The sequence below is a fragment of the Martes martes genome, assembly GCF_963455335.1.
Source record: "Martes martes genome assembly, chromosome: 4".
In the NCBI taxonomy this organism is placed as follows: domain Eukaryota; kingdom Metazoa; phylum Chordata; class Mammalia; order Carnivora; family Mustelidae; genus Martes; species Martes martes.
In genome coordinates this window covers 114,569,163-114,595,174 of record NC_137891.1, presented here as the reverse complement: position 1 = coordinate 114,595,174, position 26,012 = coordinate 114,569,163, and the positions used below count along the sequence as shown (strand labels likewise).

Here is a 26,012-nt window from a genome sequence, read left to right as displayed (position 1 = left end):
TCCCCATGTTAACATGGAAGTCATAAACATTCTTTGGTCCCAGTGCCACTTCCAGAGATGGTGATCTTTAAAATGTAGACAAAATGAAGGCTTATCTCTCTCAAAAACATATGCTTCTAACTTTACCAACCATGAGCCAATCAGACCACAAAAAGGGAGAGGAAAACAGGAACAAAGTTTTCTAATTTATCAGTGTAAGTCAAAGGTAAACCTGAAACTTAGATCCCTTGTGCTTTCCAAACAAGACCCAAATGTTTCACACATAAGATGTTTCTGTGTTATTCCCACCACTGTAGTTCATTACGGGCCAGAAGAAACCTAAATAGTTAAGAAGTTTGTCCTTAGGCAAATACTTCAATATTTAGACTTCAAAGACTCCATATTAACCTCTGTTTACACAAAGTAATATGTTTCCTTTGCCTGCTCAACATCAAAATGCTTCGTAATTAATTACCTCTATTTTAAAAAACCCCAAATACTGTTAAATATAATGGCCAATATACTGGTGGGAAAAGAAAGCATGTTCAAAATCTCCTCCAATCTCTGAAACACAAAATGATAATTAAGACATCTATGGAATTTGATTGATGTAGATAATTATTTAAAAAAAAAAAACTTTCCCCCTGGGGCACCTGGGTAGCACAGTCGATTAAGAGTTACACTCTTGGTTTCAGCTCAGGTTGTGATCTCAGGGTTGTGATCTCATGGTCATGAGCTCAAGCCCCACATCCGTTAAAGACTCTCTCCTTGCTGCATATGCTCTCTCCCTCTCTCAAATAAATAAATCTAGAACAAAACAAAATACAAACAAACAAAAACATTCCCCTCAAAATTACAATTTTTATCTATTTTTTTCCATTTTGTCTATGAACACTGTGAATCTAAGAATGGAACAGTTTTTTATTCCATTACATAGAAATTCAACAAAATTAAAATTCCAAGTAAAGGCACAGCTTTAGAAAATTCAGTTATTTCATTTTCTAGCTAGTAAGTACTTATACCTTCTTTTCTTTAGAGCATTCCTAGTTCATGATCAATGGAGCACCTCAGAAATCAACTCCACACCTCCCACAGGGAAGTGCAAACGGAAGTACAGCAAGTGGCTTAAATGGCACAGTATTTTATAAATACTGACGTCATCATGAAGACAATGATCAATATTCCTTGGAATTTGTATGGGGAAATTTCCAGTTTTTTTTAAAAGCTCTTTTCCACTCTATTACCCTCAAAATATCCACATTTGGCAATAACATTAATATCATCTATGGAGTATTTACTATGTGCCAGGCTCTCTTCTAAGCATTTTACTTGTATGTATGTATTTATGCCTCAAATTTTATAGTATATAGTAGATATAAGTATATAAGTAGATAATAGATATAGTATATCTCAAAACTTTGAGATATACTATTGCCTTCACTCTGCAGGTGAAAACACTGAGATGGAATGATGTTAAGTAACTCACTCAAAGTCATGAAGTTATTGACTTACTGAGTCAAGTGATTAAGCCAAGGCCAGCCCTGGGTGGAGTTGGGGGGAGGGTGGAGAGAGGGAGAGTGTGCAGGGAGGGTGGTACCTGGACTAGAAGGCAGGAACCAGCCTTCTGGTTCCAAAATCAAAAGGTGTTCCTTCCCAGAGAAAATGCTGACCCAAGATAACTCAAGGAGAATGTCAATGAGTTCTGACCTAAATACATGTCCTCTTTCTATAGAAAATGCAGCTACCGGCACCTTAAAGAGAGATACAAACACCAAAGAATAAATGAAGCTCAGATTTCCTTAATTAACTGTGCAACGTTCTCAGCTAATGTCATTTTAATTTTACACATATCTTCTACAACCTAAAATAGTCTTTGCACATTACCTAAGAATAAATTTTAAAAGCCTTCAGAAAAGGGAACTATTTGGACTTTTTAAGTTAAATTTTCGCTACATTTTTCTTCTACATTGTAATGTTTTGATGGCTTTTTACAATTCATATTTCTGGCCAACTTGCTTCATTAGCACTCAAAGTAGAACTAAGCTCATATAACATCACTGGGGTTAGAGTGTGAAGCTGCTATCCAGCAGAGCTGATTTAAACACCCAATTCTGACAGCATGGTATACCTCTGCCTTTGATAAAATTAGAAACCTTTCCTTCCTTTCTAGAAAATCTTCACATATCTGAATGTATCTGAAAGTTGCTAATAATCGTACGATTATTATAAATATTTTTTTCCTGGGATCTCATTTCCCATCCTGACAGGTTCTCCTTCAGCTCAGGCACCAAGAATGGACCACGACATACAAGTGAAAGCGAGAGTGGCCCAACGTGGCCCGGGCATGCCCAGAGTGGATGCAGCAGCCTGGGCCCTGGGAGTGCCCCATTGGAAGTTGGCGGCTGAGCATGGAATGGCCAAGAGGAGCAGAGCCAGCTGGTGGTGGGCGAGGGGCAAGGCAGGTAGGAGACAGGTGGATGGAGTGGCCAGAACAGCCAGGTCCTTCATGATGAAAAATTTCAAGATGCTTCTCTGTCCTCCATATAGTTGGTAGTTTGGGTGGTGAAGAAATGGCTGAGAGTGTCAAAAACCTCTCTCTAGGACCTTACCAGGGGAATTAAAGACTCCATCTGGGGAATTTGTACCATCTCAAAGCTCGATGCTCAGATTCAGCACAAGAGAAAGGAGAAGCGTGGAAGAAGGGCAGGCAATGTCCTCGAACCCAGGAGAGCCCAGAGTACAGAAAGGAAGCAAGAGAGTGAGCTGTGGGGGCGCCTGGGTGGCTCAGTTGTTAAGCATCTGCCTTCAGCTCAGGTCATGATTCCAGGGTCCTGGGATCAAGCCTCACATTGGGCTCCCTGCTCAGCAGGAAGCCTGCTTCTTCCTCTCCCACTTCCCCACCTTGCGTTCCCTCTCTCACTGTCTGTCTCTCTGTCAATTAAATAAATAAAATCTTTTAAAAAAAGAGAGAGAGAGAGAGAAAGTGAGCTACATATCATCAGTAGAAGTCTCCTCTTGTTTTATCAAGTGTTTTCTCCTGTACTACAGTCAGTAACAGACCAAATTATTGGTGATCCATCACAACATGGAGATGTTTGGTTGTGGCTGGAATTCTTCCTTAGCTCAGTTTTCAGTGCTCTTTGGGTGTTCCCTCTGTGCCTAGCAAAGTTGTAAATACCATTTCAAGACAGCTGATGTGGAATTTGAGGCACCGGGGAGGAAGCCTCACCCATTCCCTAGTGTCAGCAAGATAACTGCTGACATGTTCTTCAACCTTTCGCTGCAAGCTCTTTCCCTCATCCAGGGCATGTGTGTGAGTCTCCTTCCCATCTACCTTGTGGGTCAGCTGGCTAGTTTTCTGGGTATGTCCCCTTCCTCCTCGCTGGACTGCTGTGAGTATTGTTGGTCCGGTAAAGGAACTGAAATGCACCAGTGACTGTCAAACACAGAAAGCAACTGGCCTTACGACTTTAGATTTGGTTTGCCCATGGCTTTCCTCACAGCAAGCAATCCTGATATATTACCGGTGGTGGCCTCTTCTCCCTCCTTTCCTGCATTCATTACCAGTGCCAATGAAGCAAAGACCCCTGGCAAAGTATACCCTTTACCGGGGCACCTCTTCTCCAGGGTGGTTTTCTTAAGCAACTGACTCTTCCACAAGACAGTCTACCTGCAGTCTGTCCTGAGTAGCTCAGCCTCTGCAGAGAAATTCTCTTTGCTGCATCCGCCTCCCACCAGGCCACTGAGTCACCTGCCATCCAGAGGGGATGGGTGGGACTGGAAGGAATCTGTAGGAGTTCTTTTCTTTGTCCCCTCCTCCAGCAGGGAAAGCAGGACCTGCTCTGCGAGGGACCCCCTGCCTATTCCCTTCTCTCTGAGGAACTGGGATTTCTGTCTCTGGTGCACATAAGGCGGACTCTTCTTGACACCAGTATGAATGGACCACAGGTTTCTCTGCAGGTCTTTCCTAACATTTGCCAGCCCCCATGCCTGGACTGATGTGAATACTTTTTTTCTCCCTGTGCCCTTTACTCTCCTACTTTCTCCCACCCTTGGATGAATGGATTTTAAAATTCTGGCTGCTATATTTTATGGACCTGTTATTTTTGGTGTTTTTCTGTGAAGGACATATATTGGATATGGGAGGCAAAGGACTATCTACCTCATTTGCTCCTGATCACTCCCTTTATAGCCATCACGGTCTATTATTTCTTGTAACTCAGGCTAGATTTTCATCTCTTTTGGCTCCACTGTAAAAAACAAGCCTGAAGAATGGACAGAAGGAACGACCTCACAGCCAGACCTGCTGGGTTTGGGCGAGTGATTTTCTTTCTTCCCCTTTTAGGGGAAAAAACTTTTTTCACTGGTACATTTAAAGATTCCCAGCTATAGGGAGGTAAAAGTTTTGGACAAGTGCCCCTACAGCACTGAACGCTCAGAGAACCTCAACTTGGAATTCTGAAGGTCTGAAGTGTACTGTTGGCCACTGCCGGGTTGTCTGGTATTTCAAAGGAATACTGAGTGCTGCAAATAGGAACGGAAGGGATAAACTTATTAAACTCATGAAGCCTGTGACTGGTTGGTGTTCCCCTGTCATTTCACAGAGACGAAATATGGGGAGGGTGCAGATGTCAAAACGCTTGTCCAAGTTTAAAATGTCACAATTAGGGGCACCTGGGTGGCTCAGATGGTTAAGCATCTGCCTCAGCTCGGGTCATGATCCCCAGGTCCCAGGACTGAGCCCCATGTTGGGCTCCCAGCTCAGTGGGGAGTCTGCTTCTCCCTCTCCCTCTGCCTCTCCCCCTGCTTATGCTCTCTCTCAAATGAATAAATAAAATCTTAAAAAAAAAAAAGTCACAAACATGAGCTGGTTAAAGTGAAAGTGGCATTGACATTTCCCTGCACTAAAATGAAAACACATTCACATTTGAGTGTTTAATTGTTAATTCCATCACCTGAATATTGAGCACTTACATTTTGCAAGTTCTTACAGCTGTTAGAGATACAGCAGTGAACAAGGGGAGCAGCCTTTACTTTCAAGGACCTTCCATTTAGGCAATTAAAAAAATATGGTGGATAAAACTTTGAAACACAAAGCTCCTCTTCCAGGAAAGGACATATGCAACAATGCACGGGGGTATTCTGCAGAGTGAGGTCCAGCGACCCAGGCACTGCCTTTCCCCTCTGGCTCACTGGCCCACCACAGGTCACCGTGGAACAAATTGTTCTGCCAAATGTGCACCCAACTAGCTCAAAGCAGCTCTATCTACAAATACAAGTCCTACTTCTTTTATGAAGAGGGAGCAAAGTCCTTTAAGTCCCATTGATACACCATTCATTCTGGTCACTTTTAGACAACCCTTAATTATCAAGAATCCTTTTACCTCCCTGTCTCCATTCAGGTGGGTTATTTGTTAACCAAATTCCACGCAGCTCTACGGGGCAGAACTAGGAGCTGGGAGTGGAGGTTTGCAGCCTGCTGGATTGCACAACACAAAGAAGAATTTCCCCAGGGTTAGGGATATTTTAAATTCAAGTAAAGGCTAGAGGCTCAGTCAACAGGATATTAGACAGGTGATTTATGTACCAGGCTGAACTGAACCAGATAATCTCTAAGGATCCTTAAAATACCAACATACCACAAATCTAGAGCTCTAGTAGTAAGCCTTATGAATGTAAAATCGACCCAGATGTAACCTATTCTAAAACAGTACTTGAGGATAATGTTACTAATGAGATACAAATTCAGGTGTCATGAAGAAATAACCAACCTAAAATATACCACATGTTAACCGAGCAATAATTTTATTTATTTTTTTTTTTTTTAAGATTTTATTTCTTTATTTGACAGACATAGATCACAAGTAGGCAGAGAGGCAGGCAGAGAGAGAGAGGGGAGGAAGCAGGCTCCCCGCTGAGCAGAGAGCCCGACGCGGGGCTCGATCCCAGGACCCTGGGATCATGACCTGAGCCGAAGGCAGAGGCTTTAACCCACTGAGCCACCCAGGCGCCCCAACCGAGCAATAATTTTAATAGCACACCAATACTCATAGCTATGGCTCAGGAGAGCTTAGGAAGTGCCTGGCAGGTTTTGAGCACGTGAAGCATCATATCTCATTAAATCTGGAAAACAGTATAGTGAAATGGAGGCTCATATTCTATTAGCTCCCCTTTACAGATGAGGGTGCTGAAGCAAAGAGAGGTGACAAAGCTATTTACTGGCAGACCTGGGATCAGCACTAGGAAGCTGGCTCTCAAGCCCGTGCTCTGAAGCACTATGCTCTCTTAAGCTGTCTTGTTGGGAGCTGGAGAGCATTTTCCTCTTAGACTGGGTTACATAAGATTCTGAAATAGTTAACTATTTAAAGGAAACTTTGAAATGTGATGCATGAAGCTTTTCTGATGGAAGATAATCATAAATTTCCCTTCTAGATATACTACATACTGAATTTGCTGTATTTTACTAAACTGCAGAAATACTCAGAAAGTTAGGTCAGCTTCCAAATCTTATTTCCAAGTAGTAGCTTAAACACTGGAGGAATCTGGCTCAGAATCAATTACAAAATTTTCCTATGACAGTATAACAAACACACACTACATTAGATATTTATATTTCTGCTAAATATCAGAGATGCCCAAATTGGTGATTATGACAGAGCTGGCCCTCAACTGTGGCAGTTTCCATTACAAAATCCACATTACAGGAATTCAGGATCCTGTTTAAAAACTGATTGAAACTGATACTTAATAGGACAATATATTCCTGGCTTCCCCCTCCCTTTTGCTTCTTCATCTTTAAAAACTTGGGGTGGGGGGGGAGGGATGGGGAGGCTGGGTGATGGACACTGGGGAGGGTATGCGCTATGGTGAGTGCTGTGAACTGTGTTAAGACTGATAATTCACAGACCTGTACCCCTGAAACAGATAACACATTACATGTTATTAAAAAACAACAACAAAACAACAACAAAAACACTAAAGCTATCAAGTTTCCTCCATTTAAACTGAAAAAGGAAAATGTTAGTTCCCAAGTTTGGAATTCTTAGTCCATTCCAGCTGCCCCCCCCCCCTTTTTTAAGATTTTATTTATTTATTTGACAGAGATCACAAGTAGGCAGAGAGGCAGGCAGAGAGAGAGAGAAGAGGAAGCAGGCTCTCTGATGAGCAGAGAGCCCGATGCAGGGCTCGGGCGCCTGGGTGGCTCAGTGGGTTAAAGCCTCTGCCTTCGGCTCATGCCCCCCCCTTTTTTTTTTTAATATTTTATTTATTTATTTGACAGATAGAGATCACAAGCAGGCAGAGAGTCAGGCAGAGAGAGAGGGAGGGGGAAGCAGGTTCCCTGCTGAGCAGAGAGCCCAATGCGGGGCGATCCCAGGACGCTGGGATCACGACCTGAGCCGAAGGCAGAGGCTTTAACCCACTGAGCCACCCAGGCGCCCCATCATGCCCCCTTTTTTTTAAGTCTACATTTGTAAATATTAAAGATGTCTAAGGAGTCTTAATCAAGTCTTTTTAAAAAGTACTAAAATAACTAACTTCATTAAGATTTTAATATGTAACGGATATTACAACCTAAGCCTGCTTCAGTATAGATCTCAGTGATATATGAAGAACCCATAACAAACGAAAATGACTTACCTAAGTACATATAAATCTCCACACAAAAGTTTACATGTACATACACAGAACATTATAGCACAAAAATTCTAGGAAATCACACCACTTTTTAACTTGCAATACACATAAACTGACCCCCCAAAATATTCAGCAATAATTAAAAATCTTCCCCTTACTCAGTATAGTAAAAACCAATTAAGATCCAAAACGACAATTTTCTGAAGGGGACACTGAAAGAAGTCATTTTACGGACCTAAAAAGTCAGAACGGGACTCTCAAATCCCTGCCTCACAAATATTACTATATCCTATCCTCTAGATAGGATCCTTTTCATCATTAACTTTGTAAATACCGCTCTCTAGAAATAACATGTAATGCTCCACCACAATGCCCATGCTGCCAAGATGACATCTTTGAGAGCAACAGTGATGGGGAATCATAAAATTTGGGAGCTGAAAGAAATCTGAAGATCCTCAGGGTTATCTCTCTCAACTGCCAGGTGAGAAAAACAGATACAGAGGTACTGAGTGACCTCCCCAGGGCCAAGACTTCTAGGTGAAATCCTTCACTGAAACTTCATTTGGGCCACAAGACAAGATTCGTCCCCTCCATGTGCTAAAATAGCTCTTCATTTACTTAGCAAGCAGCAATTCTGAAAGGTTTTGGTCTTAGGTTCCTTTTATGCTTTAAAATTACTGAGGACTCCAAAGATATTTTGTTGGTATGAGTTTTATCTATCAACATTTAGCACAACAGAAATGAAAACTAAGAAATTTTTTAAAATATTTAATTCATTTAAAACCAAAAATAAACCCACAGCATGCTAATGCAAATATTATCTCTTATGAAAAATAACTATTTTTGAAATATAACAATTTGGTGAGAACAGCAGCATTGTTTTACATTTTTGCAAACTCTTTAACATCTAGCTTAATAGAAGACAGCTGCATTTTCAGATCTACTTCTGCATTCAATTTATTGTGATACATTGTTCTGGTTGAAGGATATGAAGAACTCTGGCCTCACACAGACATGTAATTGGAAAGGAGAAGCAAATCTTAACAGTCTTTTCATATACTTGTGGCTAGCTATTTCTTCTTTGATATTTTACCTAAACTCATTAAGTAGTCATCACTTAAAGGTTATTTGTGATGTGCAATCTGAATTGCATAATAAACTTTCCATACTTTGTTACATTGAAATCCACTGCTCTCAAAATACTGAGTAATTACAAAGGTAAAACTAATAACCTTACAGCAGAGAATTCTGGCAGGTACCACTTTAGCCAAATGATAAAGGCCAACAACACCAGTAATAAGACATATCAACTTAATGTAACCTCGATCTGACACCCTGAGAAGGGCAAATTACCTGTATGTGCCCTTCCCAACAATGCATAATCTCAGTCATGAGAGACTATCAGATCAACTCAAACAAGGAACATTTTCCAAAACAACTGGCCACTCTTCAATAGTGTCAAAGTCACTGGAAGACCGAGAGCTGTCACAGACTAGAGGAAACCAAGGAGACATGACAAGTAAATGCAATGTGAGATTTTGAGTTGGGTCCTGGAATAGAAAAAGAGCATTAGGGGAAAAATTGGTGAAATCCTAATAAATTCTATACTTCATTAATAATACTGTACCAAGATTAATTTCTTAGTTTTAATAACTGTTCTATAGGTATGTGTTACTATAAGGTGAAGCTGAGTAAAGGATATGGGAACTCTTTGTATCATTTATATAAGTCTTCTGTAAGTCCAAAATTATCTGAAAATAAAACGTTTTTAAAAATCAACCGCTTTATCCTGCACTATCAAGATGTGAGATCTTTTATTACCCTCACATGATTCTGTAACATCATGTATTGGCCATCTGGAAAATCACGGTTCACTGAGTTATGCAAATATGCCAGATATTGACATATTTCTTATATGATATCAAAAAAATCACATTTCTTCATATTTCCATTGATCTCATCAAAAAAGTATTTAACTATTCAGAAACTGCCATGGTCATGGGGATGAATGTAAGTTTTCCAAAACTTTTATTTTTGCTTGAAAAATAAAATCCTTCATTGCCAACTAATATTGTAAACTGTTTTCTTTGAAATCACAGGATCACTTTGTTCATTTTCGAAAAATGCCTGCCAAGTACCAAAGGCTAGATAACCATCGTTGGTCAGTCGTCCTTTCAAGTAAAATGGTATTCCATGAAAAACAGACCAGTTCAGCTCACAATTCAAACAACTGCGCAAGTGTTTCCTCAGAATGGCCACGGCACTCTGGAATGCAGAAGAGCTACTCGCCTACTTCCCATTTCATCATAGAGGATGTGAAAAGGACATGTGTTTGAGGGTTTTTAACTTCTTGGCAAGAACATTCTTTTTTTTTTTTAAAGATTTTATTTATTTATTTGACAGAGAGATCTGCCTGCAGAGAGGCAGGCAGAGAGAGAGAGAGGAGGAAGCAGGCTCCCTGCTGAGCAGAGAACCCAACGTGGGGCTTGATCCCGGGACCCTGAGATCATGACCCGAGCTGAAGGCAGAGGCTTTAACCCACTGAGCCACCCAGGCACCCCTTGGCAAGAACATTCTCAACTGCAACTGGTATGTGGCAGTGAGGCACTACCTTAATCCCTATAAGGCACCAGCTGTTTTCTCCAAAATTCCTTTTATGCCATCACTGCAATGTCAACCTAGTGCAAAAGACAACTCTGAATTACTACAGTAACAGTTCTGACTTCACCAACTCTTGAGAATGTCTCAGATCCATGACCACACTTTGAGAGCCACTGGTTTAAAGAGCTCCTGCATGAAATGTACCACCACTACTTAAGCCAAGGTAAAGAGTACTAAAGAGTCTTATGCCTAAGCTTCATAGAATGTTTACCAAGAGGCAATAGCTTCTTGCTGTCTAAGACATTATCTAGTGACAGATCCAGCAGCTGTCTTCAAAACAACCACCACAGGTCACTCAGACACTGTCTTACCTAAGCATCTGAAGGCAGTGACCTCCTCACCTGGTCTCCACAGGCTAGTCCTCATCCCAACACCACACTCCCTTCTCCCAAAATAAAATACATTAAGGTTCAGATTGATTACTTTAGCAAAGTTGCTTCTCTTTATTGTACTTCATGAGTGAGACAGGGTTATTATTAGTGATTTGTTCAAAAAACATTAATCACCTACTATGTGCTTGATTGATCAGTGAATGGTCCCTGCCCTCTCCCTGAAAGGTCACATTTAAGCAGAGACAAAGTCCTCCACTTTAGAATTTTCATATATACTGAACAGCTACACCAGAGCTTCTGCAAACTAACTTAACTTTTGTGGAGCTTATATTTTAGTGGGGGGATAAATGATAAACCTAAGTAAATTATAAGCATGTTTTAAAGTGAAAAGTGCTACGAGGAGAAAAAAACAGCAAAATAAGAAGGGATGGACATACCAGGAGTTCAGAGGGATTACAATTTTAAGTGGGATGGTTAGGGATGGTTAGGGTGGGACTAAGCCCACAGGTACTACACAGATGAGGAAAATTACCATTAGGTGGTCTCACCCCATTGTTTCTGGGTTCTCCTCTCTCCCCCCAGCCCCAATCCTCAGTGCCACTACTACCTTTCTTAGGGATTCATGCCTATCCTCCAACCTTCAGCTAAAGGCCAAGTCACTTCCTCTAGAGAAGCAAGGTCTTCTCCATCCTGGCTCCAGACTCAATCCTTAGGCTGTTATGTTGCTCACTTCAAAGCCACCTAAGTCCTTAGCTCAGCCAACAGCAAATCTGCCAACTCCCAGAGAAATACCTTGAGCTGCCTTATCTCTGTTGGGATTATACAGTTGAACAATGAACTCACTCTGCCCATCCTAGGTGTGTTCCAGCTCTTTCTTTTCCCAAATATACAGGTCCTCTAAACAAGGCTTAACTTTGTAAAGACCTACTAGTGCCACAAACTGCTGGCTGCTTTACATGCATTTCATTCTTCTGATAATCAACAGACTAACAGTAATTAGCAGTATTCCATAGATTAGGGAACAGAAGTTCTGAAAGTCATCACTTGGGACTCAAACCTCCAAAACAAGAAAAAAAGAAAGCTTTTTATTCACAACCTCCTCCCAACTTTGTCACACACTGTGTAACACTTCAGTGCTCCCACTGTACTGCTTTAAGCAGAACATAAGGTAAATAAACTAGTCACTGACAGAGTCTGTCTTATCTGCAAAATTGTATTTCATGATCAGATCTGATTTTTGAACCAACTACATGCCTGAATAATAAGACTTACAACTTAAAGGACTGGGTAAGTATGTTCACCATGCTAACATTTCAAAGAACACTATTTTTAATAGTTTCCTTTAAAATAAACACAACCCGGGGTGCCTGGATGGCTCAGTCGATTAAGCATCTGCCTTTGGCTCAGGTCATGATCCCAGGGTCCTGGAATCAAGCCCCATGTTGGGCTGTCTGCTCAGCAAGGAGCCTGCTTCTCCCTCTCCCTGCTCCTACTCTCTCTCCCACTATCTCTGTCTCTCTCTCACCTAAATTAAAAAAAAAAAAAATCTTAAAAAATAAATCAATCAATTAAATAAATAAACACAGCCCTCTGATTTATATGCATTATCTCATTTATAACCACCACAACAGTGTGGCAGGTACTGTTGATATCTCTATTTTTGTATGTGAGGACACTGAGGCTTATACAGCCTGCAAAAAGCAAAACCTGGCCTGAACCTGTGTCTGAATCCACAGCCTAAGGTCACAACTACCATAAAATTTCTGTCAAGAATGAACACTGTGATGGAGAATCTTTTACTAAATTAAAGTATAACAGTCCAACAGATTCACTTTGGTAAAGGCTGCAGGCATTCCTCACATTTGGAGCACAAAATCTCTACAAAATCCTTTAGCTACAAGTCTCAAATAAAGCTTCACCAGATTGACTGTGCTCTAGCAAAAATATGCTGGGAAAACCCAAGGGTAGAGCAAAAGGCCACAAGACTTTCAGCCTCTGGATTCTGATATTGCCCCTAACTCTGACCTTTAGTCCAAAGGAATAAGGATGGTCATTTTACCTCAGTGAAGAGATGTTATGGCTATCCCCTGGTCAGGAACACCAGTTTGAGCCTTGAGTAAAGAACGTATTTCTCGGGGCGCCTGGGTAGCTCAGTCAGTTAAGCATCTACCTTCGGCTCAGGTCGTGATCTCAGCATCCTGGGATGGAGTTCAGCATCCTTGGGCTCCCTGCTTGGCAGGGAGTCTCCTTCTCCCTCTCCTCTCCCTCTGCCCCTCCTCCTGCTCATTCTGACTCTCTCAAATAAATAAATAAAATCTTTTTTAAAAAGCCACATTTCTTAAGTACACACTGAACTCCTGAGTTCCTACAATTTAGAATAAAGCCATCCAGGTCAATAACTCACTTCAGCAGCAAGCCCTAGTTAATCTGTGCTTGAGCTCACTCGCCAAATGGCCAGAGGAAAAATCAGTTTTCATCATTATTAATAAAGAGCAGTTTGAAGAAGACAGAATTATAGCTCTAACAGAGGTTCTCAAACCTACTTCTAATGAAACAGTCAAGCATGATGAATACCATTCACATCTGGACATACTATAGTCTTCAAAATAAACTACTGAAAACTACAAAAAGCAGTGCTGAAAGAAACTAAAGAAAACCTACAAAAATAGAAGGGTATACCATGTTCATGGATGCCAAAACATACATGACACTATAGATTCTGTGTATTTTTCATTCTATCAATGGCAATCATAACCCCTTCCTCTCCCACTCCAATATAAATAATCATGGTTATTTTAGGGTAACTTTGAATTTTGTTTTATCTCTTTACAGAAAATCACTCTTTAAGACAGCAATGTAACTATTAGTTGTAACATTATTCATGATATGTTACAATTTATCTGGGAAATACCGGTTTGTCTTGACACTGTGGCACAATATTACTTTCTAAAATAAAAATGCAACAAGACTTAAAAAAAAAAAAAGCAGAAAAAAAACCCATAGTCATTTATTTGTTCAAAGGCTTTATTGCCAACTTTAAAAACATCTTTCATGTTCTCTCACAGCTCTGAGATCTGCATTCCTATCAATTCCATCAAGATGCCTGGGAGCCATTTGCAAAAAGGGTTAAAAGTCCGAAGTTGGGGGCACCTGGGTGGCTCAGTGGGTTAAAGCCTCTGCCTTTGGCTCAGGTCATGATCCCAGGGTCCTGGGATCGAGCCCCGCATCGGGCTCTCTGCTCAGCAGGAGCCTCCTTCCCTTCCTCTCTCTCTGCCTGCCTCTCTGCCTACTTGTGATCTCTGTCAAATAAATAAAATCTTTAAAAAAAAAAAAAGTCCGAAGTTGTTCCTCTAGGTTTGCTGGATGAGGAGGAGGCAGGTTGCCCAAAGTCTCAGGACAGCCAGCCTCACACAGAGTAAACAGAGGCCACTGTGCTCAGGAATAAATTCCTCAACCAGAAACACACTCTGCTGAGGGTTTCATGTAAGATTTTTCTGATAGATTCCAAGCTGAGTACTAAACAGAAATAACAGATTTTGGGGGGCCTTCCTTGAGTTCAGGAAGATCTGACAATATCATGAAACAGCCTAGCGCAGGCCTCTGAAATTTTTCATTAGAATTCTTTTCTCCTGAATCATGTTAATAAAGTACGATTTGGCCTGGGATTTGTACATAACTACTGACTCACAGGCTGCTCAAGCCCAGAAGGATGGGGAAAAAACACTGAGTCTGTCAGTAGGAGGCAGGGCCAGGCCCAGGGACTGAAAGAGTTCTGGAGGGGTGTTTCCAAACAGTGCTATATACTGCTTAGAAAACAGCTCCTTTATATAATACTCAATTGGCTCTGAGCTGTCTGAAATACTCTTCTCTACTTTCATCTTCAACTGACTGCACTGCTTGTAGTCACCAGCACTGGTACCTGGCCCAGAAAGCCTCAGATCTCTCTCATCTTGAAGGGGCAGGGACTTCCATTACCTTTCTACAAGTCAGTTGTCTGAGCTAACTCTAGATACTATTATTTTATAAGCTATGTCAAATGTAGCAAAATGCAAGCCTATTTTGTCCCTTCAAACATACAGCATATCCTGAACTTAAACTGGAATGCACCTGATTTCAAATTGAGATTTTTGAACACACCATTTTCCAAATGCAGTAGCAGTTTGCTGCCCTGGGCCAGCCAAACAGAGGAAATGAGGAATCTGATTTGTTTGGGGGGGGAGGGGGCACGGATGGGTTACTACTTAAGGCCTGATCCTGGTGCCTTTGAACGTTTAACACTAAAACGTGAACTATTTCATAACAAACTGGAGTTCCCTTCCCTCTCCCTAAGAGGAGGCTCTTGGTAAGTATTTATTTAGTTAATAAATTTTAAGTAATTGTGTTTCTCTCACAAAACAGAAAACAAACAAAACTTCTAGAAGATGTTGAGTTCCCCAGCTCAGCAAGGTCTGTAAAAGCTCCATCGGCCAAGAGCCTGGAGCAGTAAACTGGGAATCCAAGGAACAATGTGGCCACAAGCACTTCTCCAAAAAGAAAAACAACTCCCCTCTTGGCCCAACTCCAAAAGGCAATTGAGCTGGGTAAGGTCCAGGTTAATCTCTGAACAGCCTCTCTGCCAACTTTCTCCTACACGCATTAGGTTTTTCAGCATGGGCTTTGCAAATAATCTAAAACAATTAATTAGTGCTTTTGAATTCACCCCGTACCATTAATGAACCACTGCCAGATAGGCTTTGATAGTGTATTTCCAGAGCTAATTAAATGTGGCAAAACAGAGGACACAGACTTGCTGGGTGTTCGATAGGGCCAGACTGTGAGACCTGAGCAGTGACAAGCGAAGCCATCCTTGCAGACAATCCTGGGGAGACAAAGGTGGGGGGAGGGGAGGATGCTGGGGTCAGGCCCTCAAGGTCCCTTATAATATGCCAGACACTCCTCTCAAATTATATAATTATCAGGATATTGAAGTTCAGACAATTCATTCACTGTAAAGACTTTTTCTGTTGTTCTAATGAGTGAAAATTCTTAATTTGATATTTGAAAATTTGCTTGCTTGCTTCTAGTCCGTACCTCCACACCTACACCCACCCTCCCAAAGACTTGTGTTCAAGGTAAGAAAAAAAAATGTGCAATAGTTTTAAACACTAAATATTAAAATAAATCTCATCCCAAAATTCCCGTCTCTCAATCACAGAGTGCACTCCCATAACCTCTATCGTGTGGGCAATCTTTCCATTTTTTTCACTATCTAATGCCACAGAGAATTCCAGACTGCTCCGCATGCATAGCCAGCAAGATAAACACATTTTTGGGAGGCCGAGAAAAAAGCTAGCAGGGGGCACGAAGTAAAAATGTTGTTGCATTCCTCTGGATTTTTCCGGTCCAATTTCAAAAACAGAACCACCACCACCTGGGGCTTATGGCAAGCTCCAGGGCTGTACAACCTTGCCCTCCTCTACCATGACATTGATGAAGTCTGAGAAAGCAAGTCAGAAAACTTTACAAACCAGTAGCATAATAAAGTTATTTTTAAAAGACAGTTTTTCAGGCACAGAGGTTAAATTTTCTCTGTGTCTTAGCCCAGTTTTTAATACACATGGTTATCAGCTCCTTAACTCTTAAAGATATTGCAGAATCCACTGCTAAAGTAATAGCTGCTCAACAAAAATCCCTAGACTCTCTGGCCAAAGTTCTTGCCAATAAGAAAGTAACTGATCGATTATCGTTTCGCTGAGCGAGGAGGTGTCTGTGCTGTGGCCAACCCTGCTTTCTGCATCCGGATTAACACTGCTGGGGAAGGTGAAACTCAGCTACAAGAAACACTGGACAGGGGCACCTCACTGGCTCAGCTGGCAGAGCATGTGACTCCTGGCCTCGGGATTGTGAGTCTGAACCCCACATTGGCGGTACAGTTTACTTAAAAAAAAAAAAAAAAAAATTACCGGACAAGCCACTTGGCTGAAGAAAGTAACTCCTTCAACTGAGCCTTCCTTTGACTGATTTTGATTGGTTTGGGTCCTGGGACCACGGCTCCAAGGTACACTCCAGATTACCTGGTTTCTAAGAATCTTGACAATCGCCCTACGGTGTTACAGTGTCTCAAAAGCTTTAAACGCATGTTCATAGCCACTAACCACCAAGCAAATTATTTCCCTATGACCAGAAAGCTAGAAAAGAAATGGAGAAAATGACCAACTTAAGGAACATGAACCTGAAGGTGTGACCTGTGAATGACTACCACACAGACGGTCAACAGAGTCTGTGAGAGATTCAGACTGGTAGCTGGGAGCGGCTCTAGGGCCTTCAATTTTGATCCGATTTCTCAGGCTGAGAGTGTGATCATGGGGGAGGAAGGGATTGCTAAAAACAGGCTCAGAATGGAGTTATTTAGGCTAAACCCCACATTGCCATACTGACTGAATCACAGTTTCAGCTCTCCCAGAAATAGAGCCTTACATGCCTTACATATGCCTTACAGACCCCTGCCATCCCTTAAAGAAGTGACCTTGCTACAACCTATTCACCTCTTACTGCTACAAACTTCCTTGTCCCACTTGGGCACCTGGGTGGCTCAGTTGGTTAAGCATCTGCCTACCGCTCAGGTCATGATCCCAAGGTCCTAGGATCAAGTCTCATAAGGGGCTCCCTGCTCAGTGGGGAGCCTGGTTCTCCCTCTCCCTCTGCCTGCTGCTCCCCTACTTGTGCTGTCAAATAAATAAATAAAATCTTGAAAACAAACAAACAAACTTCCTTGTCCCACTCTCTCCTGCCTGTCATTCTGTATAGCTCCTTGGAGCTCTTTTCTGTCTGCTGAATGGGATGTGACCTGATTCATGAAAGATTAAATAAAGGCAGTAAGATCTTTAAAATTAAGTAGTAAATACATATGGTTTCAAAATGCTTTATAAGCATCAATCACAATGGGTGAAATTTTTTTTACTCCTGAAAAATGTTAATTTTTTAAAGTTCTGGCTTGGAGTCTGATAATAGGAATTAAATAGGAATCAGTGAGGAAGCCAGAGTTTAAAACTAAAATAGCAGCAGCAGAAATGAGGTGAGCCCCACCTAAAGCTAACTTTTTTAAACACCCTTTTTAACCTACCTCAACTCCCCCTTTTACCCAGTCATTGGTACCATCCTTCATTATCTATAGTCTCCTGGGCCTAGTTGCCTGTACCAATGTCCCCAGGCTCACTGAATCAACACAAGTCCCCTGCCTTGGTCTACTAAGTCACAAGGCAAGAAATGGGAAAAGACAAAAGAGGTACATACGTGACGGGAAAAACTGCTTCTTTAGTAACTGTGATGATTGTGTTGAAGTATAGCCCCAGCTTATAAAGATGCACCTGGTTTCTATGGGTACACCACACTTATATCTGCAGAGCACAAGGTCTCAGACTTCATTCCTTCCAACCACTTTCCTCTCCAGCACATGACTCCCTCAGACCCAAATGAGTTTACTGAAAGTTTTTCAAGATAGCTATTTCAAAATCAAGCTAAAACCAAACTCCCATTTACAGCAGTAAGAATTTTCTAGAAGGTATTTGCAGGTTCTAGGTTTCAATTAGAGCACTGACAAAACAGACTATCTATGCGTTCAAATGTGGTCTGCAGACCAGCAGCATTGACATTACATGGACCTGTTAAAAAAATGTATAGTCTGTGACATATCAAGAACTACTAAAATGGGAGCCTGGGTGGTTCAGTCTGCCTTCGGCTCGGGTCATAATCCCAGGGCCCTGGGACCAAGCTGCAGATCGGGCTCCCTGCTTGGCGGGGAGCCTGCTTCTCCCTCTGCCTGCTGCTCCCTCTGCTTGTGTCCATCCTCCCTCTCTCTCTCTCTCTTTCTCTGTGTCAAATAAATACATAAAACAAAAAAAATAAAAAAAATAAAGTAGTAGTAGGGTGGCTACCAGAGTGGAGACTTAGAGTTAACTGGGGGCCTGTGTGAGGCTGCATATAGCCTTGCAATTTTTACTCAAAGTGAGACAGAGGCACTGGAGGGTTAGAGCAGCAAACTGATATGATCTGAAGAATGTTTTAACAGGATCCCTGTGGCTGCTGTGTTGAGAATAAACTGCTGGGCAAAGATGCATTTGGGGATACTGGTTGATGGCTATTGTGATAACTGAGCAAGACGAGGGTGGCCAGGATGAGATTTTAGAAGGGAGGACCCGTGGGAATGAGATGCTTATGAAATCAAGAAAGATTTTGCAATTTTCACATGTTTTAGGGGAAGAAAGAATAAAGACTTCTATCTCCTATCAGTGGAACATTAGGCCATAATCTGTTAGGAAAGATAATCACTTCTACATACCAGTAAAAGCTGTACCTTAAAATAAACCATCTAAAAATCTCTCCCCTCTATGAATGACTATTCTTGAAAAACCATGCTCTTAAAAGCCTGAACTCTCTTCTCAATTTACTTACTCTCTTGATCGCCAAGTCTCATTCTTTTCATCCCCTAGATGGTCTTTTTTTCAGGATTATGGATTTTGAGGATGTTACCACTTTTTGCAATAATGCTTCTCATAATAAAACCAATGTTTCAGAGAAATACAGTTGTGCCCATCCTTATACAGTAAATAAATGTGTAAACTCATTTTTATAAATTAACATATTAAGCTTGAGGTTGATAGGGCAGGTTCTTTCCTCTGAAGAAAATAATCATTTTAAAGTATGTTTTATGGGGCAACTGGGTGGCTCAGTTGGTTAAGCAGCTGCCTTTGGGCTCAGGTCACGACCCCAGGGTCCTGGGACTGAGCCCCACATAGGGCTCCGTGGTCAGTGGAGAGCCTGCTTTCCCTCTCCCTTTGCCTGCTGCTCTGCCTGCTTGTGCTCAATATCTCTCTGTCACATAAATAAATAAAATCTTAAAAAAATAAAAAATTAATAAAAAATTAAATGTTTTATAATATGGATATTCAGAGTGGTTTTGCCTAAGAGTGAGGCATACACACCTTGCTTTTAGAGTTGTAAGTTATTAACAGACAAACATCAGGCAAGTGCTTTCTAAATCTTAATGTCCATACAAATCATCTGAGGACCTCGTTAACATACAGATTCTGTTTTAGTAGTAGTAGTTTTTTTTTTTTTTGAAAGATTTCATGTATTTATTTGAAAAAGAGAAAGCGAGAAACAGAGCACAGGTAGGAGGGCTCAAGCACTCTCTCTGTCAAATAAATCTTAAAAAAGAGGGTGCCTGGGTGGCTCAGTCGGTTAAGTGTCTGCCTTAGGCTCAGATCACGATCCCAGGGTCCTCGCATCGAGCCTCTCACATCGGGCTCCCTGCCCAACAGGGAGCCTGCTTTTCCCTCTCTCTCTGCTTGCCGCACCTCTTGCTTGTGTGCTCTCTCTGACAAATAAATAAAACCTTTAAAAAAAGTAAATTTCAGGGGCACCTGGGTGGCTCAGCGGGTTAAAGCTTCTGCCTTCGGCTTGGGTTATAGTCCCAGGGTCCTGGGATCAAGCCCCGTGTTGGGCTCTCTGCTCAGCAGGAAGCCTGCTTCCTCCTCTCTCTCTGCCTGCCTCTCTGCCTACTTGTGATCTCTGTCAAATAAATAAATAAAATCTTAAAAAAATAATAAATTTTAAAAATTAAAAAAAAAGACAAGGGGAAACAATCAATGATGCTTTCCTCTAACTCACAACAAAGGGGCAAATAGGAGTGAAGTGGCCGTGTGCCGTCAGCAAGCAGCAGCCCCACAGCAGTGCCGGCACGCGCACACGCATCCCACGGCAACACTAGAAGAGCAAAGTGCTATAGCATCTCAGTGCTGTCAGGGATGGAAACAAGGGCGCAGCTCTGGAAGCCGCTGTTGTGCTCTCCCTGGAGGCTGGTGCTACCCAAGTCCCCTCCCCAATGAGGCAGAAGAGTTGGAAGGAAGGGAGGTGCTCACACTTGGATGGCCCTGGTCTATCGTGGAGACTAGGACTAAATTATCCAGGCATATGAGGACGAAGGGAAGCAACGCAGAGAACTTGAAGCAGTTACATTGGAACGTCTTCCTTTTGCCGTAACTACAACTTATCACTACGTAGTTCCCTTCACTGCCAAAAGAGAGAATAACTTAAAAAAAAAAAATCAATTTTCTTTTGAAGGCGTTAAGATTTTCCACATTCCACTCTAGGCTTTGGGTTTGGGGTTTTTTGGTTTTTGTTTTTTTTTAAAGACTGCTATGAGCTGGCAGATAGGGCAGGAGAACAGCTAGACCTCAGTCCCCAGAGCACCTGCTGCCTAATCTTTGGAAGGAACATTCTGAGAGCAAGTGCATTTTTAAGCCCTCTAGAATTCTGCCTGATTTACAGTGTCCTCTCAGAGAACAAAAATATGACTATACTGCACTTCAATATAAATCTTTTTTAGGCCACTCTGGCAGAGAATGGTTGTAAAAAAAAAAAAAAAAAAAAAGTAAGTCAGCCAGGGGCTCACATGGATGCAGTGCAGTCCAGGCCAATCTTCCAAGAGGGTAAGTACTTCGAAGCCTCGATGCCTGTGTCCAGGGCTGTCTCGATAGGAGGCCTCACTCTGGAGCCCTTCCCAGAACACTCCCTGCTTCTACAACTTCCAAAGCCAGCACTCAAGAGCACAGAGCTCTTTCGGTGACTCAAGGTCACCCCAGAGTATGAGGGATTAGTTCTCCCAACAAACAAGCTGAGATAGCCTCATTCTCTATACCCACGATGCGTGAAAAGTATATGCTTGGAGCCGTCAGACAGCTGCATGGGCACACACAGATAGCTCTGTGCTGGTGCCAATGTTGATCAGCGTTCATAAAACAGACCATCACTGGTGCCCTAAAATCACCAAGATAAATCAGGGATCCAAAAAGCAGCGTGGCAAAGATACAGTCTAGGATAAGGCTGCAGAGGCTAGAGAAACCTGGCATCCATTCACTTGTCTGACATCACATCTATGTACAATCTTACTCATGTTCTTGGTGAACATCTTGCTTATGCTGCGCACAGCTGGTTACCCAGCTATCTGCTAGGAAACTGCCTTTGCAAATGAAAGAAAAAAAAAAAAAAAAGCCTTATTAGACATCATATCCCACTACACCCTCCCCTCCTAACCCCCCAACCCTCACACACACACCCAAGTCCATGCAGGGCAAGGGACTCTGAGAAGCAAACTCAGTTTTTTCTTGACGACTGCTACATGTCCCAACTGTGTGTGTGTAGGCGAGGACATGCATGTTGGCTCGCTTCCTGTTTCTAGGCAAAAACACAGAGCAGGGAGGGACCTCATCGTGCCTGGGTGTGCATGGTCTCCCCAAAAAGAACACAGCATAAAATTCAGGCCACTCTATCCGCTCTGGGTCTTTGAATACAGTTCTTTACTCTGTAAGATAAATAGAAAGTTGGCACCGTTGGGAAAGCACACACAGATAGCTCTGTACTGGTGGAAATGTTGATCAGTGTTTATAAAACAGACCATCACTGGTGCCCTAAAATAACCCAAATAAATCAGGGATCCAAAAAGCAGTGTGGCAATGACACAGTCTAGGACGAGGATGCAAAGGAGAGAACCTGGAGTCTGTTCACTTGTCTGACATCGAATCTGTGTACGACCTTACTCATGCTCTTGGTGAATTATCTTGCTTATGCTTGCTCCACACAGCTGGTTACCCAGCTGACATCACTGATATCTTGTCCCTCTGTATCCAAGAGAGCAGTTACATACAAAAGTGGTTACAGTAACAACCTAAAAATTTAGTAAGCACAGACCCAATCAACTAGCTGGACCCTGAGACCCAGTATTGGCAAGAGAAGGCCTTGGTCGGATTTGCTCTGAATCCTCGAGTCTATCCCTCCTCCAGCCTTATGTTCCCTGGTGGCAGTCACCACTGGCACTGTCCCCGTCTTCCTGCCATTATGAAACATGGCCTTCGATCACTCGCTTGGCAGAGAGGAGAAAACCAAGGAAGAACCGCCTCTGCAGACCTCAGGCCATTAGTCACAAGTCCAAGAGAAAGATTCCCTTTCCTTTCAGGCAGCCTTACAGGAGAGGCAAGAACCACTCTGCCAGTACTGTATGTATGACTGAATATAAATGACCACTTCAACTTTGATCAAAATTGATTTGTCTCTCATTATAGATTACATTTTTCTTCTCTAAGGCTCAGTTCCCTCTAGCACATTACCGGTAGCAGGAGTGGTGGAAGCAGTCCGTGATAATGACAATCACCTACCTCCTCAGCCTTCCGTAAGGCTTAGATGAATGGACAGGTGTCAAGTGCCCAGCGGAGTACCTGGCTAGCACAGTTTCAGGAGGTACTAAGGGAACCCCACAGCAGAAAGACCCCGAGACTTGTCGGTGCAGTCTGTCTGCACAAGGGTGTTGGATTCTGATTTGACAGACACTTGACCTATCTTTCTAAATTACTTTCTCTGAGTCCCATTACCCCCATTCTGGAAATGACGAAAACAATACCTGCCTCCTGCCAAGGCTTCCAGCTTGTCCCATGCCAAACCAAGTATTAACTGGCTGGTAGCTCTGCTTGTTGTCTCCTGGACACAAAGAGTTCTGAGCTTTCTTAGCAGGAAAACAGCTCCAACTAAAAGCATCTCTATTTTCCTGGGGACTATACCTGGAAATCCAGGTACACTTAGGAGAGATAAAAAGAAATGTGTTTGCTCAATAGAAATGTGTGTGCAGGTTGTGGGCAAGCCTCCAAAAAGATGAAGCTAGGCACGGAATGGCAACGATGGAATGAGGCAAACAGCCACCCCACCCACACCCCACCAGCACTGAGGCTGCAGAGTTCACCTCAGAAGCACCTCTTAGACCTGGCACGGGGGACAGCGGACTGCAGGCAAGTCCATCCCTTCCAACCAAATCGATTTCCTTGAATTCTCTGCATGTGCCTCTTTTTCTCGTTATTAAGGATCCTGGAAACACAGCCTTACTTAACTCTGGCAAGCCTCAGAGGCAGAAGTTATTATTTTTTAAAGATGTGTTGCCAAACAACTTCTAAAGTGAAAATTTAGTGAGCTTTAAGCCCACAGGAGCATTTATATTTTAAAATTCCCACTTTTCTTAGATAGATTACAGGACTTTTTTTTTTTAAGACTTAATTATTTTGAAAGACAGAAAGAGAGAGAGCAAACAAGCAGAGGGAGGGGCAGAGAGAGAGAGAGAGGTTCTCAAGCAGACCCCACACCCAGCGGGGAGCCCTACACAGGGCTCCGTCTCACAAACCCCAAGATCATGATCTGAGCGAAAATCAAGAGTCGGACACTCAACTGACTGAGCCACCCAGGCGCCCTGTGAGATTACAGGATTTAAGACCAGGTGCCAAAAAGCTAAGATAATTTCTAACCAGGAGGCATCATGGTCCTTACCAAGAGCAGCACCCTCCCTACCCACACATTATATAATAACCCAGGAAAAAAAAAGAGGGGAGAAGAAGTAGGGGTTTTGTCAAAGCAACCTCTAACCCTGGGATGTGGCTTGCTGACCCTGCCTCCTTCACCCTCAACCACAAGTGCAGAAGGGAAGGCTTTCACTAAAGACCCAGCCAAATCGACAGGACTAGAACACGTCTACTGTCCTAACTCAAGTTAACTGTATATGCTGTGCTGTCCTTTGCCCTCCCCAGCTACATATCTAAAGGAGGCCTTTTATGTAGCCTTCACCCCTTCTGCCACCAAGAACCCTACAACAGAGCTTCGCAGTCATGTCAGTGATGGAAGAATGCAAATAAAGAAGACCCATTACTTAAGGTCCTTCCAGTCTGATGACTTATACGTGTCTCTTCTAAGGTGGAAGGAGTTGAACCCGGTTCCAGAATGACTGACTGGTGAAGGGCTTCAGTCGTTCCACACTGAGGGTCTCCTACGTAGAGGCTCCAGCGGAGTGGCAGATAGGCTGGCCTCTAGAGCCAGACTGCCTGAGTTCAAGTCCAGCTCTGTCTCTTATTAGTTATGGGACTTCATACAATCTATTAAACCGAGTCTGTTTCCTTGTGTGTAAAAAGCAAATTACGATAATACTAACACCCACCTCAGAGGGCTGTCTTATAAAAACAAAAGAAGCTAGCTGGGAGAGAACAAGCCCTTGATAAATTGTTGGCCGATATGCCAAGCAGTGTTATCTTTGAAGCTAAAGAAGCTATATTCTCAGCCTCACTTTTTGAGGCCACAGTTTGGATTCTAAGATTAAACAGTGTATGCCTTTGGCTACATGGAAATAGAAGAAAAATCAAAACCTCAAAATGAAATCCACAAGTCTCACTCTGACCTTTACGGCCCTCTGCAACCTACTCCCATCCTTCCTTCCAAACAGACCTCGTGATAGGTTCCTGTACCAATTCTCCAGGTCATCCATCCTTTAAAAAACACATCAAGCACCTACGTGCCACATACTGTGCGCTAGGCATGTTCCACCATCTGGTCAACCAGCCTTTGCCTTTCTAGATGGCCTCTGCCTGGCTGGCCTTCAGAACAGAGCTCAAGATCAAGCCCATCCATAAAGCCCTCCTTAGCTACTCCAACCCACCAGGGCTCCCCCTTTTGACCTCTCTGAGGTCTTTTGGCTTTTATTTGGTATTCACCATATATTGATTATTTTGTTATATGGTTATATTTTACATGCCTAACTAACGCACAAGTGATTCAAAGGAAGGGAGGAGTCTTACATTTCTCTGTATAACCCTGACTGACTAGTACTGTGCTTTGCACTTAGAGGGACTCAGCAAATTAGTGATTTACTTGTGGTTTCAAGATGACACAGACAGCCCACAGCAAATACATTATCATTCATTTTAAACACCCTTCTGGTCAATACTCTCTTCATAGTGTAGAGACCTAAAGGCTCAATCATCAGGCCTAGACTCAGTAGCTACATGGTTAAATCTGCCACTTAGCCATGTGACTGTGAAGAAGTTACTTAACCTGTCTGTATTCAGTTTCCTCATCTATGAACTGAGGGTAAACAGAGTACCTACACTTCTTAGGAGAGTTATAAGGATAAAGTGAGTTAATACATATAACGTACTTTCAACAGGACCTGGCACACAGTAACTAATTACTCTATAAAAATTCACTATTATTATTACTACTATTTTCCTGAAGTTCAACTCAACCAGAATGCTCCAAAAAGCATTTTGTAAAATATGCTGAGCCCTATACAAAAAGCTACTGGATTCAGAATACACAAAACATTTCTCCCTTCTTAGTTAGCCAACAGGTTATTCAAAAAAGCTGGGTGGCTCAGCTGGTTAAGTATCCGATTATGGGTGTCATCTTAGGTCTTGATCTCGGGGCCATGAGTTCAAGCCCCACACTGGGCTCTACATTGACCGTGGAACCTACTTTAAAAAAAAAAAAAAAATGGCATCTCTAATTCTATTCACATAGATGTGTTAGTTTGTGAAAATTACTGAACTATACACTTTCATGTGT

At 42.3% G+C, this 26,012-nt stretch overlaps 1 protein-coding gene and 1 pseudogene across 3 annotated transcripts in view; one reads left to right on the top strand and one right to left on the bottom strand.

The window, feature by feature from the left end:
* Nucleotides 1-4,441, top strand: part of LOC308340718 (etoposide-induced protein 2.4 homolog) — a 34,042-nt pseudogene extending 29,601 nt beyond the window's left edge. The window contains exons 4-5 of the transcript in view: nt 2,946-3,769; nt 4,325-4,441. The product of the transcript in view is annotated as an etoposide-induced protein 2.4 homolog (transcript). The remainder of the gene's footprint in view (nt 1-2,945; nt 3,770-4,324) is intronic.
* The window catches only part of TGFBR3 (transforming growth factor beta receptor 3), a 195,393-nt gene that overhangs the window by 142,636 nt on the left and 26,745 nt on the right, over nt 1-26,012 (bottom strand). The window lies entirely within an intron of this gene.